The following is a 13,981-nucleotide window of genomic DNA, read 5'->3' on the forward strand; positions in this document are numbered from 1 at the left end:
GTATTAAATCTTTCTATGTTCTTTCTAATTTTTTTCCTCTTTCCTCAAAATGGTGCCTGGGTGAGGCCCATATTGGGTCCCTGTGGAAAGGACATCGCTGGGGTTGCTACTCTGCCTGAGTGCTTCCTGAAAAGCTCCCCAGAAATTTTTATCACAGACCCCTCCTCACCATTCAAACTTCACTCATGTTTGCCCACATCTGGAATCAGGTTGACTTCATACTCTGAGCTCTCTCACACCATGCCTCCAAGCCTTTGTTCATGGTGTTCCCTTTGGCCTGAGAGGAACCAGCCAAATTCCCGGCTAGCTGAAACTATCTTCTCCTAGGTGCCTTCCTAGGGATTTGATTGAGTTTGAACAGCTTCTGTCCACGTTTTCTTCCACTGTGCCATCATTGCTCCCTCTTCCTGCTACACTATCCTCCTTATTCCTCGGACATGCTAGGCTTACCTCTCTCAGGGCCTTAGCACATGCTCTTTCCCCTGCTGGAATGCTTTTCCCCTAGTAACTGTTGAACGGCTCCCTTCCTCACCTCCTACGGCTCTCTGCCCAAGTATCATCTGACCTCCCTGTCTTAAAGGGCGACACTTTTGCTTCCTCTGCCTCCCTCTCTCGTCCCCTCACTCTGCTTTTTACTCTTCCTAACGATGATCCCATATGACATATTATATAATTGCTTATTTATTTTCTATTTTTCCCACTAGAATGTAGGCTCCATGAGGGCAGGGACTTGGTGTATTTGGTTCACTGTTGTATTCCTAATACCTAGAAAATGCCTACCAGGTTGTAGGTATGCAGCAAATATTTGTTGAGTGAATAAACCAGTGATGTTAACTACCATAATTTTGTTCTTTTTAATAGTTTCTACACTGATTTACTTGTGCCATGCTCACTAGGCCTGTACTGAGGCACTTGTCAGAGCTAAAGATGAGGCCTTATTTAGGCCTTCATCACTTAACCGCATGTTCTCCAACTCTTTCATGAGTATGTCTTATTTACTTAATTATAGTGTAAGCTATTTGGTCATAGAGACCAAATTTTATTACTTTTATTTTTTAATGACTTAACACTTCAAATGCTGTTGGATTCCATTAGTAATTATTTGTTTGTTTATCTATACCCATGAAAGGACTAGAGGTTTCTCATAGTGGAGGCCAGTGTGGTCAGCAACAGCTACTGATGACTAATCAGTGATGGCAGTCCCTGGTGGGGTCACATTGACCCTAAGGACAGAGTGGATTTGGTGCATTTGAGTCCTTTATGTGAAATTCATAGTCCTCCTTGCAGGGGTGTGACATCTCTGACTGATGTTTCAACGTCCTTGGATCTTCCTTCCTCCATCCTAATCTAGATTCTGTTCAACATATTCCTGTCATTAAGGGTGACTGTAAAACTGGTAGTATGTATTGCTGTAAATAAACCAGCATATGTGTTTATTTGCTATTTATAATATTTGAGAGAAGACCTATTCTTCCCTTTTATTTTTTTATTTTTTTTAATTTTTTATTGTTATGTTAATCACCATCTATTACATAATTTGTTTTGGTGTAGTGTTCCATGATTCATTGTTTGTTCATAACACCCAGTGCTCCATGCAGAATGTGCCCTCCTCAATACCCATCACCAGGCTAACCCATCCCCCCACCCTCCTCCCCTCCAGAAACCTCAGTTTGTTTTTCAGAGTCCATCATCTCTCCTGGTTCATCTCCCCCTCTGACTTACTCCCCTTCATTCTTCCTCTCCTGCTATCTTCTTCTTTTTCTTTTTTCTTAAAATATGTTGCGTTATTTGTTTCAGAAGTACAGATCTGTGATTCAACAGTCTTACACAATTCACAGCCCTCACCGTAGCACATATCTTCCCCAATGTCCATCACCCAGCCACCCCATCCCTCCCACCCCCGACCACTCCAGCAACCCTCAGTTTGTTCCTGAGATTAAGAATTCCTCATATCAGTGAGGTCATATGATACATGTCTTTCTCTGATTGACTTATTTCACTCAGCATAACACCCTCCAGTTCCATCCACGTCGTTGCAAATGGCAAGATCTCATTCCTTTTGATGGCTGCATAATATTCCATTGTGTATATATACCACCTCTTCTTTATCCATTCATCTGTCGATGCACATCTTGGCTCTTTCCACAGTTTGGCTATTGTGGACATTGCTGCTATAAACATTGGGGTGCATGTACCCCTTTGGGTCCCTACATTTGTATCTTTGGGGTAAATACCCAGTAGTGCAATTGCTGGATCGAATGGTAGCTCTAATTTCAACTGTTTGAGGAACCTCCACACTGTTTTCCAGAGGGGTTGCACCAGGTTGCATTCCCACCAACAGTGTAGGAGGGTTCCCCTTTCTCCACATCCCCGCCAACATCTGTCATTCCCTGACTTGTTAATTTTAGCCATTCTGACTGGTGTGAGTGGTATCTCATTGAGGTTTTGATTTGGATTTCCCTGATGCCGAGCGATGTTGAGCACTTTTTCATGTGCCTGTTGGCCATTTGGATGTCTTCTTTGGAAAAATGTCTGTTCATGTCTTCTGCCCATTTCTTGATTGGATTATTTGTTCTTTGGGTGTTGAGTTTGATAAGTTCTTTATAGATTTTGGATACTAGCCCTTCATCTGATATGTCATTTGCAAATATTTTCTCCCATTCTGTCGGTTGTCTTTTGGTTTTGTGGACTGTTTCTTTTGCTGTGCAAAAGCTTTTTATCTTGATGAAATCCCAATAGTTCATTTTTGCCCTGGCTTCCTGTGCCTTTGGTGATGTTTCTAGGAAGAAGTTGCTGCGGCTGAGGTTGAAGAGGTTGCTACCTGTGTTCTCCTTTAGGATTTGGATGGACTCCTGTCTCACGTTTAGGTCTTTCAACCATTTGGAGTCTATTTTTGTGTGTGGTGTAAGGAAATGGTCCAGTTTCATTCTTCTGCATGTGGCTGTCCAATTTTCCCAACACCATTTGTTGAAGAGACTGTCTTTTTTCCACTGGACATTCTTTCCTGCTTTGTCAAAGATAAGTTGACCATAGAGTTGAGGGTCCATTTCTGGGCTCTCGATTCTGTTCCATTGATCTATGTGTCTGTTTTTGTGCCAGTACCATACTGTCTTGATGATGACAGCTTTGTAATAGAGCTGGAAGTCCGGAATTGTGATGCCGCCAGCTTTGCTTTCTTTTTCAATATTTGTCTGGCTATTCGGGGTCTCTTCTGGTTCCATACAAATTTTAGGATTATTTGTTCCATTTCTTTGAAAAAAGTGGATGGTATTTTGTTGGGGATTGCATTGAATGTGTAGATTGCTCTAGGTAGCATTGACATCTTCACAATGTTGGTTCTTCCAATCCATGAGCATGGAACGTTTTTCCATTTCTTTGTGTCTTCTTCAATTTCTTTCCTGAGTATTTTATAGTTTTCTGAGTACAGATCCTTTGCCTCTTTGGTTAGATTTATTCCTAGGTATCTTATGGTTTTGGGTGCAATTGTGAATGGGATCGACTCCTTGATTTGTCTCTCTTCTGTCTTGTTGTTGGTGTATAGGAATGCCACTGATTTTTGTGCATTGATTTTATAGCCTGCTACTTGACTGAATTCCTGTATGAGTTCTAGCAGTTTTGGGGTGGAGTCTTTTGGGTTTTCCACATAAAGTATCATATCATCTGCAAAGAGTGAGAGTTTGACTTCCTCTTTGCTGATTTGGATGCCTTTGATTTCTTTTTGTTGTCTGATTGCTGTGGCTAGGACTTCTAATACTATGTTGAATAGCAGTGGTGAGAGTGGATATCCCTGCCACATTCCTGACCTTAGGGGAAAAGCTCTCAGCTTTTCCCCATTGAGAATGATATTCGCTGTAGGTTTTTCATAGATGGCTTTTATGATATTGAGGTATGTACCCTCTATCCCTATACTCTGAGAGTTTTGATCAAGAAAGGATGCTGTACTTTGTCAAATGCTTTTTCTGCATCTATTGAGAGGATCATATGATTCTTGTTCTTTCTTTTGTTAATGTATTGTATCACGTTGATTGATTTGCGGATGTTGAACCAGCCTTGCAGCCCAGGGATAAATCCCACTTGGTCGTGGTGAATAATCCTTTTAATGGACTGTTGGATCCTATTGGCTAGTATTTTGGTGAGAATTTTTGCATCCATGTTCATCAAGGATATTGGTCTGTAGTTCTCCTTTTTGATGGGGTCTTTGTCTGGTTTTGGGATCAAGGTAATGCTGGCCTCATAAAATGAGTTTGGAAGTTTTCCTTCCATTTCTATTTTTTGGAACAGTTTCAGGAGAATAGGAGAATTACTTCTTCTTTAAATGTTTGGTAGAATTTCCCTGGGAAGCCATCTGGCCCTGGGCTTTTGTTTCTTGGGAGATTTTTGATGACTGCTTCAATTTCCTTAGTGGTTATAGGTCTGTTCAGGTTTTCTATTTCTTCCTGGTTCAGTTTTGGTAGTTGATACATCTCTAGGAATGCACCCATTTCTTCCAGGTTATCTAATTTGCTGGCATAGAGTTGCTCATAATATGTTCTTATAATTGTTTGTATTTCTTTGGTGTTGGTTGTGATCTCTCCTCTTTCATTCATGATTTTGTTGATTTGGGTCATTTCTCTTTTCTTTTTGATCAGTCTGGCCAGGGGTTTATCAATCTTGTTCATTCTTTCAAAGAACCAGCTCCTAGTTTTGTTGATCTGTTCTACTGTTCTTTTGGTTTCTATTTCATTGATTTCTGCTCTGATCTTTATTATTTCTCTTCTCCTGCTGGGTTTAGGCTTTATTTGCTGTTCTTTCTCCAGCTCCTTTAGGTGTAGGGTTAGATTGTGTATTTGAGACCTTTCTTGTTTCTTGAGAAAGGCTTGTATTGCTATATACTTTCCTCTCAGGACTGCCTTTGCTGTATCCCAAAGATTTTGAACAGTTGTGTTTTCATTTTCATTGGTTTCCATGAATTTTTTAAATTCTTCTTTAATTTCCTGGTTGACCCATTCATTCTTTAGTAGGATGCTCTTTAGCCTCCATGTATTTGAGTTCTTTCCGACTTTCCTCTTGTGATTGAGTTCTAGTTTCAAAGCATTGTGGTCTGAAAGTATGCAGGGAATGATCCCAATCTTTTGGTACCGGTTGAGACCTGATTTGTGACCTAGGATGTGATCAATTCTGGAGAATGTTCCATGGGCACTAGAGAAGAATATGTATTCCGTTGCTTTGGGATGGAATGTTCTGAATATGTCTGTGAAGTCCATTTGGTCCAGTGTGTCATTTAAAGTCTTTATTTCCTTGTTGATCTTTTGCTTAGATGATCTGTCCATTTCAGTCAGGGGGGTGTTAAAGTCCCCCACTATTATTGTATTGTTGTCAATGTGTTTCTTTGCTTTTGTTATTAATTGCCTTATATAATTGGCTGCTCCCATGTTCGGGGCATAGATATTTACAATTGTTAGATCTTCTTGTTGGATAGACCCTTTAAGTGAGATATAGTGTCCTTCCTCATCTCTTATTACAGTCTTTGTTTTAAAATCTAGTTTGTCTGATATAAGGATTGCCACCCCAGCTTTCTTTTGGTGTCCATTAGCATGGTAAATGGTTTTCCACCCCCTCACTTTCAATCTGGGGGTGTCTTTGGGTCTAAAATGAGTCTCTTGCAGACAGCATATGGATGGGTCTTGTTTTTTAATCCAATCTGATAGCCTGTGTCTTTTGATTGGGGCATTGAGCCCATTTACATTCAGGTAACTATTGAAAGGTACGAATTTAGTGCCATTGTATTGCCTGTAAGGTGACTGTTACTGTATGTTGTCTGTGTTCTTTTCTGATCTTTGCTGCTTTTAGGCTCTCTCTTTGCTTAGAGGACCCCTTTCAATATTTCTTGGAGGGCTGGTTTCATGTTTGCAAATTCCTTTAGTTTTTGTTTGTCCTGGAAGCTTTTTATCTCTCCTTCTATTTTCAATGGCAGCCTAGCTGGATATAGTATTCTTGGCTGCATATTTTTCTCGTTTAGTGCTCTGAAGATATCTTGCCAGTCCTTTCTGGCCTGCCAGGTCTCTGTGGATAGGTCTGTTGCCAATCTAATATTTTTACCCTTGTAGGTTACATATCTCTTCTCCCGAGCTGCTTTCAGGATTTTCTCTTTGTCTCTGAGACTCGTAAGTTTTACTATTAGATGTCGGGGTGTTGACCTATTTTTATTGATTTTGAGAGGGGTTCTCTGTGCCTCCTGGATTTTGATGCCTGTTTCCTTCCTCACATTAGGGAAGTTCTCTGCTATTATTTGCTCCAATATACCTTCTGCCCCTCTCTCTCTTTCTTCTTCTTCTGGAATCCCAATTATTCTAATGTTGTTTCGTCTTATCGAATCACTTATCTCTCGAATTCTGCCCTCGTGATCCTGTAGTTGTTTCTCCCTCTTTTTCTCAGCCTCTTTACTTTCCATCATTTGGTCTTCTATATCACTGATTCTCTCTTCTGCCTCATTTATCCTAGCAGTTAGTGCCCCCATTTTTGATTGCACCTCATCAGTAGCCTTTTTGATTTCGACTTGGTTAGATTTTAGTTCTTTTATTTCTCCAGAAAGGGTTTCTCTAATAACTTCCACGCTTCTTTCAAGCCCAGCTAGTATCTTTAAAGTCATGATTCTGAACTCTAGGTCCGTATTGAGTAGGTCCCTGGCTGACGGTACTACCTCTTGTTCTTTTTGCTGAGGTGATTTTTTTCGTCTTGTCATTTTGTCCAGAGGAGAATAGATGAATGAGAGAACAAAATGCTAACAGGTTTACAACATCCCCAGCAAATATACTGTATACAAAACAGAAGAGACCTGAAACCAGGGCAAAAGAAAGGGAAAGAAAGAAAAAAGAAAGAGAAAAAAAAAAAAAGAAAAAAAAAGAAAATAAGTTAAAAACAAAAACAGAACAATACAAAAAAAAGCAGAATGTGATCAAATATGATCAGGCTAGTGCATAGATCAGTGCCACACACTAGATTTTGGGCTTATTTTGGTCTGTTAGAAAAAAGTGCCTCCTAAAATTTTAAAGGAAGAAAGACATATATGTACAAAATAAGGGTTGATACGATGAAGGGATGGAAGATGACTGTAAAGATGAAAATTAGAAAAGATTTTATAAAAGGACTTGATAAGATAAGAAGTTGTTTGAAAAAAGAAAGAAGATTTAAAAAAAAAGAAAAAAGGGAGAGAATGTGATCAGGCAGGAGACTAGAAAAGAACCATATACTAGTGATTTAGGGTATATTTTTATCTGTTAGAAGAAACTGTATCTCAAAATTTTAAAGAGAGAACAACTTATATATATATGCCAAAAATAAGGGTAACTACTATGAAGGGATAAAATATGACTCTAAAAATGAAAAATAAAAAAAAATTTTTTTTTTTAAAAAAGAGATTGATAAGATGTTGGTTGAAAAAGGGAAAAAGAAAAAAAAAAGAAAAAAAAAACAGTTAACAAAAATTAACTTTGATGAACTAATGAATCATGGTAAAAAAAAAAGCCATGAAATCTATGTGCATTATTCCCCTAGCGCTGGAGTTCTCCCGTTCTCCTTGATCGGTAAACTTGGTCTTGGCTTGCTGGCTGTTCGTGCTGATCTTCTGGGGGAGGGGCCTGTTGCTGTGGTTTCCTAATGTCTTTGCCGGAGGCTGAATTGCCCCGCCCTTGTCGGTCCGGGCTAAGCAAGCTGCTTGGGTTTGATCTCAGGAGCTTTTGTTCCCTGCAAGCTCTCCGTACAGCCTTGGAGGACCAGGGCAAAAATGGTGGCCTCCCAATCTCCACCCGGAGGAACTGAGAACTCGGGGCCCCGCTCCTCAGTGCGCCCCCAGAGAAAAGCAGTCACTCCCTTGTCCCTGGTCTCCGGCCGCACTCCGTGCTCACCCGGCCTGTGACCGAGCATTTGTATGTCTGGCACCCGACCCCGTGTGGAGTCTCCAAACCCATCAGATCCCTGCGGTGCGCTCCCGCGCCGCTCCTCCCTGGGAAGGAAGGGGAGTCTCCCCGGATCTGCCGCCTGTTGGGTCCCTGCTGCAGGAGCAGTGGCCCGACTGGGCCGCGGATCACAGTTTATGGCAACCCCAAGCTGAGAGCCCGCGCCTCAGCTCTGTCTCTGTAGCTGGCTTCCCCGCTCTGATACCTGGGAGCTCTGGGTACTCAGGCTCCCCCGGTCTTTCTGTGACCGCAAGGGTCCTGAGACCCCACTGTCCCGCGAGGGTTCCACCCCCGCTTAGCCACTGGAGCGACGTCCCTCAGCGGAGCCGACTTCTAAAAGGTCCGATTTTGTGTTCCGCGGCTCTATCACTTGCCAGAAGCGGCCGGCGGAGGCCCCCTCCCCCGCCGTCTATCCTCCCGAATATCGCCTTGGATTCACTTCTCCACACGTCCTACCTTCCAGTAAGTGGTCGCTTCTCTGTTCAGAGAGTTGTTGCTACTCTCCTCTTTGATCTCCTGTTGAGTTCGTAGGTGTTCAGAATGGTTTGATCCCTATTCAGCTGAATTCCTGAGACCAAACGAAATCTAGGTCTCCTACTCCTCCGCCATCTTGCTCCGCCCCCCTATTCTTCCCTTTTAAATGAAGTTATTTATTGATATCCTCTTTAGATTTGAAAGGCGCTTACAATAAAATACATAGACAATGAACTAGTAACATTTATGAGGAGTGGAAAAATAGAACTAGGAAAAATAAGAATTCAAATACACCATGTAAATAGGGTCAGCATGACTGTTGTTGCACTTCAAGCTTTCTGGCAGCAGTTCTCAAGAGAAAGTACCATCAATTACAGGGCCCTCAGGATCGAAAGCAGAACTGTCATTCTTTTTATGAGGAAAGAAGCATTTATTAGAATTGAATTCTAAAAGAATATCTCAGGGAGGACTTTATAAAGGTGGACACCTCATGATGAAATGGACAAAACTTTCAACAGTATTTTGACAGCCAGAGCAGTGATGAATTTCACATCTATTTCTTGTAGTTTTTTTTTTTTAAGATTTTATTTATTTATTTGACGATGAGAGAGAACACAACAGGGGGAGCAGCGGGCAGAGGGAGAAGCAGGCTCCCCGCTGAGCAAGGAGCCCAACATGGGGCTTGATCTCAGGACTCTGGGATCACGACCTGAGCCGAAGGCTTAACCGACAGAGCCACCCAGGTGCCCCTATTTCTTGTAGTTTTGACAAAAATTGAGGATGTGAATGGGGAGTTGCTATTCAATGGGTATAAAAAAATTGGGTATGTGACTCTAAAACAACTCATTGTTGAAGGCCATTTAAGCTTGGTACATAAACACCACTTCCTCAGCAGGAGTGTCTGGGCATCCTCCCTGATGAGCATGGCATGCTGGTACTCCCTCGACACTGAGGGGAAGGGTGGGTGTTCATACTCTACAAACCCGAGGAGCAGGTGTCAGGCAGGGGGACATTAGGAAAATTGAGGCAGTCTTCTCACCTGCATAAAAGACCGTGCATCTCTGTGTAGACAGGGGCCACAAGGGCAGTCTTTCTCTTAATTAATAGACTCCTTACCATAATCGGTGTCAGAAGTACTGGAAAGCAGCCTGTACTTCTGTGTGGACCAGCCGGGCACGTAGCACTATAACATTTAATGGCGAGGTGATTCTGATTGGCTTTGGGAAACCAACCCTGTCCACCCTGTTTGAAGGCTTTGATTATCCACCACTATTCAGCGGAGGGCACCTATAGTGTCAAAAATCCCCGGCAATAACCAAAATAGCCAAACTATGGAAAGAACCCAGATGTCCATGACAGGTGAATGGATAAAGAAAATGTAGAATATATTCAGCCATTAAAAAGAATGAAATCTTACCATTTGCAATGACGTGGATAGAACTAGAGGGTGTTGTGCTAAGTGAATAAGTCAGTCAGAGAAAGACAAATACCATATATTCACTCATATGTGATATTTAAGAAACAAAACAGATGAGCATAGGAGAAGGGAAGGAAAAATAAAATAAGATAAAAACAGAGAGGGAGGCAAACCACAAGAGACTCTTAACTATAGGGACCAAACTGAGGGTTGCTGGAGGGGATGGGGGTGGGGGGATGGGGTAACTGGATGATGGGCATTAAGGAGGGTGCTTGATGGAATGAGCACTGGGTGTTGTATGCAACTGATGAATCACTACATTCTACCTCTGAAACTAATAATACAGTATATGTTAACTAAATTGAATTTGTTTATTTATTCTTAAAGATTTTATTTATTTGACAGAGACACAGCGAGAGGGAACACAAGCAGGGGGAGTGGGAGCGCCTGGGTGTGGGAGCACCAGGGGGAGTGGGAGCTCCAGTAGGGGCGCCTGGGTGGCTCAGTCAGTTAAGCGTCTGCCTTCGGCTCAGGTCATGATCCCAGGGTCCTGGGATCGAGCCCCGCATCGGGCTCCCTGCTCCACAGGAAGCCTGCTTCTCCCTCTCCCACTCCCCCTGCTTGTGTTCCCTCTCTTGCTGTGTCTCTGTCAAATAAATAAAATCTTTTATTTATTTATTTGTCAGAGAAAGAGAGAGAGAGAGAGAGAGAGAGAGAGTGAGTGAGCTCTTACAAGCAGGGAGAGCGGCAGGCAGAGGCAGAGGGAGAAGCAGGCTCCCCGCTGAGCGAGGAACCCAATGTGGGACTTGATCCCAGGACCCTGGGATCATGACCGGAGCCGAAGGCAGATGCTTAACCAACTGAGCCACCCGGGCGTCCCACTAAATTAAATTTAAATGAAAAAAAATCCCCGGCTGCACCCAGGTGCAGTCGCTGACTCAGCATGGCATCTCCTGGGCAGTGGGAGGGGACGGGGATGCTGTGCTGGAGGAAAAGGTGGCATTTGTGCAGCTGTTTCCTTTAGACTACTCTGTCTTTTTGTTTGTTTAGATTTATGGACCCAGAACCTGCATGTTCTCCCCGGGATGTAACAATGAAGTAAGAGCAGATATTATCCCATGCCCAGAGGCCAATGTTAGAGGTCTGGAAGGAGCCTAGGCTGGGACCTCAGGAGGCCAGTGGACTAGCCCTGGCTCTGGCAGCTGACATAGGGCCATTGGCCTGCATGTACCCCACTTATGCTGGAGAATGAAGGAGGATGCTATCCCTTCTTCACAGGGGACAGATAGAGCAGTGGGCCAGGTGCCATATGATGCACATGCTTGAGCAGAATAAAAGAGTACATACTAAATCTGAAACAGGAAAAGATATTCCCACACAAGATGATAAGCACAGTACAGTCTGTGTGAGCTCTTTATCTTTTGGTGAGGAAGTGTTCCAGGTCCAAGACCCATTCTTATGTGGTCAAGTGGGGATCAAAAGACTGTATGTATCAGACTGCCTTTCCCAAGAGGGCTGGAGTGACCTTGGGCAAGTCACCTCCCTTCTCTGGGTCTCAAGCAGCCTTTCTGCAGACTATGAGCTGACCTCCTCTTTCTAAAATTCAGGAATCCCTAAAAAGAGTTCCTAACCTATGCCCAAGACTAATTGATGAACTTCCTGAGAATTTGTGAATTGCTTTTAACAGATGCACAAACAGAAGCACAGAGAGGTTAAGTAATTTGCCTAAGGACACACTGTGAGTGACCTTGATTATAACCTGGGTATAGGCTGACTCCTGAGCCCATGTTCTTAACCACTATTCCATCCTTTATTTTTCATTTCCTCACTTCTTAGATACTTCTCTCCTGGCATATTGAGGAAGAAGTGTGAATTTTTATTTACCCTTGCCATAATAACTAGTAGGAGTAATGCTTCTTGAATGGTATAGACCCACCTTCAAGTGCTTTGTGGGACATTGACCTCCAAGGGTTGATCCTCCCAATCTTGCTGTCCAGAGATTCAGAAATCAATCATGAAGACACGCCACTTTCTCAGAGAGGTCTTCTGTGACCACTCAATTTAAATTAGGACTCCCTGTTGTTTTTTTTCTCATAGCACTTAGCAGTTTGTAATTATGCATAGTTTTTGTGTTAATTTTTTAAATGACTCTCTTCCTCCATCAAACTGTATATTCTAGGAGGTCAAGAATTATATCTGTTTTGTTCATCACTATATACACTGTATACATAGTTCAGTAGATGGTCAATTGTTGAATTAATAGTTGAAAAAAATGCCTCCCATGGATTGGTACTACTCTAAATTCACTGGTAAATAGTAAACACATATGTATTGAACACTTACTAAGGTCAGGCAGTTTGCTGGGCATTTTTATGTATATTATTTTGTTTACTTTTTTAAAATAAACTTTCTTATTGAAGTATAATATGCAAATCATAAGTGTACACTTGATGAATTATCACATAGTGAACACTCCCAAGTAACCACCACCCAAATCAAGAAACAGAGCATTAACTGGTGCCCCAGAAGTCCCTCTCTTGCCTGTACTCTACTATCCCCCTCCAGACCAGTGGTACCATTATCCTGACATCTAATACCATTGGTTAGTTTCTTCTCTGTTTGAACTTGATATAAATGCAGTCATTTGGTATGAATTCTTTTGTGTCTGGATTTATTTTCCTCAACATTATGCTTAGGAAATTCTTGTATGCTATTGCGTGTGGCTATAGTTCTTTTTTTTTAAAGATTTATTTATTTATTTTAGAGAGCAGGGGTAGGGGCAGAGGGAGAGAGAGAGAGAGAGAGAGAGAATCTCAAACAGATTCCCCACTGAGTGAGGAGCCTGATGTGGGGCTCGATCTCATGGCCCTAAGATCATGACCTGAGCAGAAATCAAGAGTCAGATGCTTAATGGACTGAGCCACCCAGGCACCCGTATAATTCTTTTTTTTGAGATATAATTGGCATATAATTGACATATAATGTTATATTAGTTTCAGGTGTACAACATAGTAATTCAATCTGTATATGCTGTGAAATGATTACCACAGTAAGTGTAGTTAGCATAAGTCACCACACAGTTAACAATTTTTTCCCCTAGTTAACAATTTTTTTAAGATCTACTCTCTTAGCAACTTTCAAATACACATTACAGTTTTAGTAGCTACAGTCACTATGCTGATTGTACATTGCTGGTTGTAGTTCTTTCAGTCTCCTTGCTGTATCCTTTAAATGTGCTCCTTTATATGAATATAGTACACATTATTGCTTTATTCTCAGTTGGTAGACCTTTGGGTTATCTTTTCTTTGGGGCTGTTACAAGCAGTGCTGCTATGAATATTTTTAAATATGTATGTCCTTTGGTGCATTTCTCTTGGGTTATATACCTGGAGTAGAATTACCTGGTCATAGGGTCGCATGTATTCAGCTATAGTAGATATTGCCCTACTGTTCTCCACAATGACTATTTTATCAATTTATGCTCCTGCTACCAGGCTGAGAGCTCTAGTTGCTCTACCTCTTTGCGTACACTTGATATTATCACTTTTTAATTTCACATATTTGGTAGATTTGAGTGGTTCTCAGTGTGGTTTAACTGGCACTTACGTGATATCCAATAAGGTGGAGTATTTTTTCATTGGCGTTTTTGATATCCTCTTTTCTGAAGTGCCTGTTCATGTCTTTTACTTTTTTTTAGAAGTTAGGTTATCTTTTACCCATTGACTTATAGGGATTCTATGTATATTCCAGATACTGGCTCTGGTTTGTTTTTTGTTGTTGTTTTGTATTTTTGAATTTTTTAAATTCTTCACAATAGCCCTGTGAGTTATTATAATGACACTTTACACAGGCAGATACAGAGGTCAGAGAGGTTAAGTCAGTTGCTGGTGGACATGTGAAGTATTAGAATGTAAGAATTATTGCTTCTCTCTGGGGACTTATAATCTGTTTAGTTGGGGAAATAACACTCAGAGAACAATTGGTGAGTAATACTAGCAAGTAAGTATTAAAGTATTAATCTGGTTGGTATAGGCTGAATGAGCTTCCTAGCAGAGGTAGGATTTAGTCTAGGACTTTAAGGACAGGTATACTTGGGGAAGTACAAGAAATGAAAACACATTTCAGGGAAGGTGAACCACAAGAGCAGAGGCAGGCA

This window comes from Zalophus californianus, chromosome 4, assembly GCF_009762305.2.
Source record: "Zalophus californianus isolate mZalCal1 chromosome 4, mZalCal1.pri.v2, whole genome shotgun sequence".
Lineage (NCBI taxonomy): Eukaryota > Metazoa > Chordata > Mammalia > Carnivora > Otariidae > Zalophus > Zalophus californianus.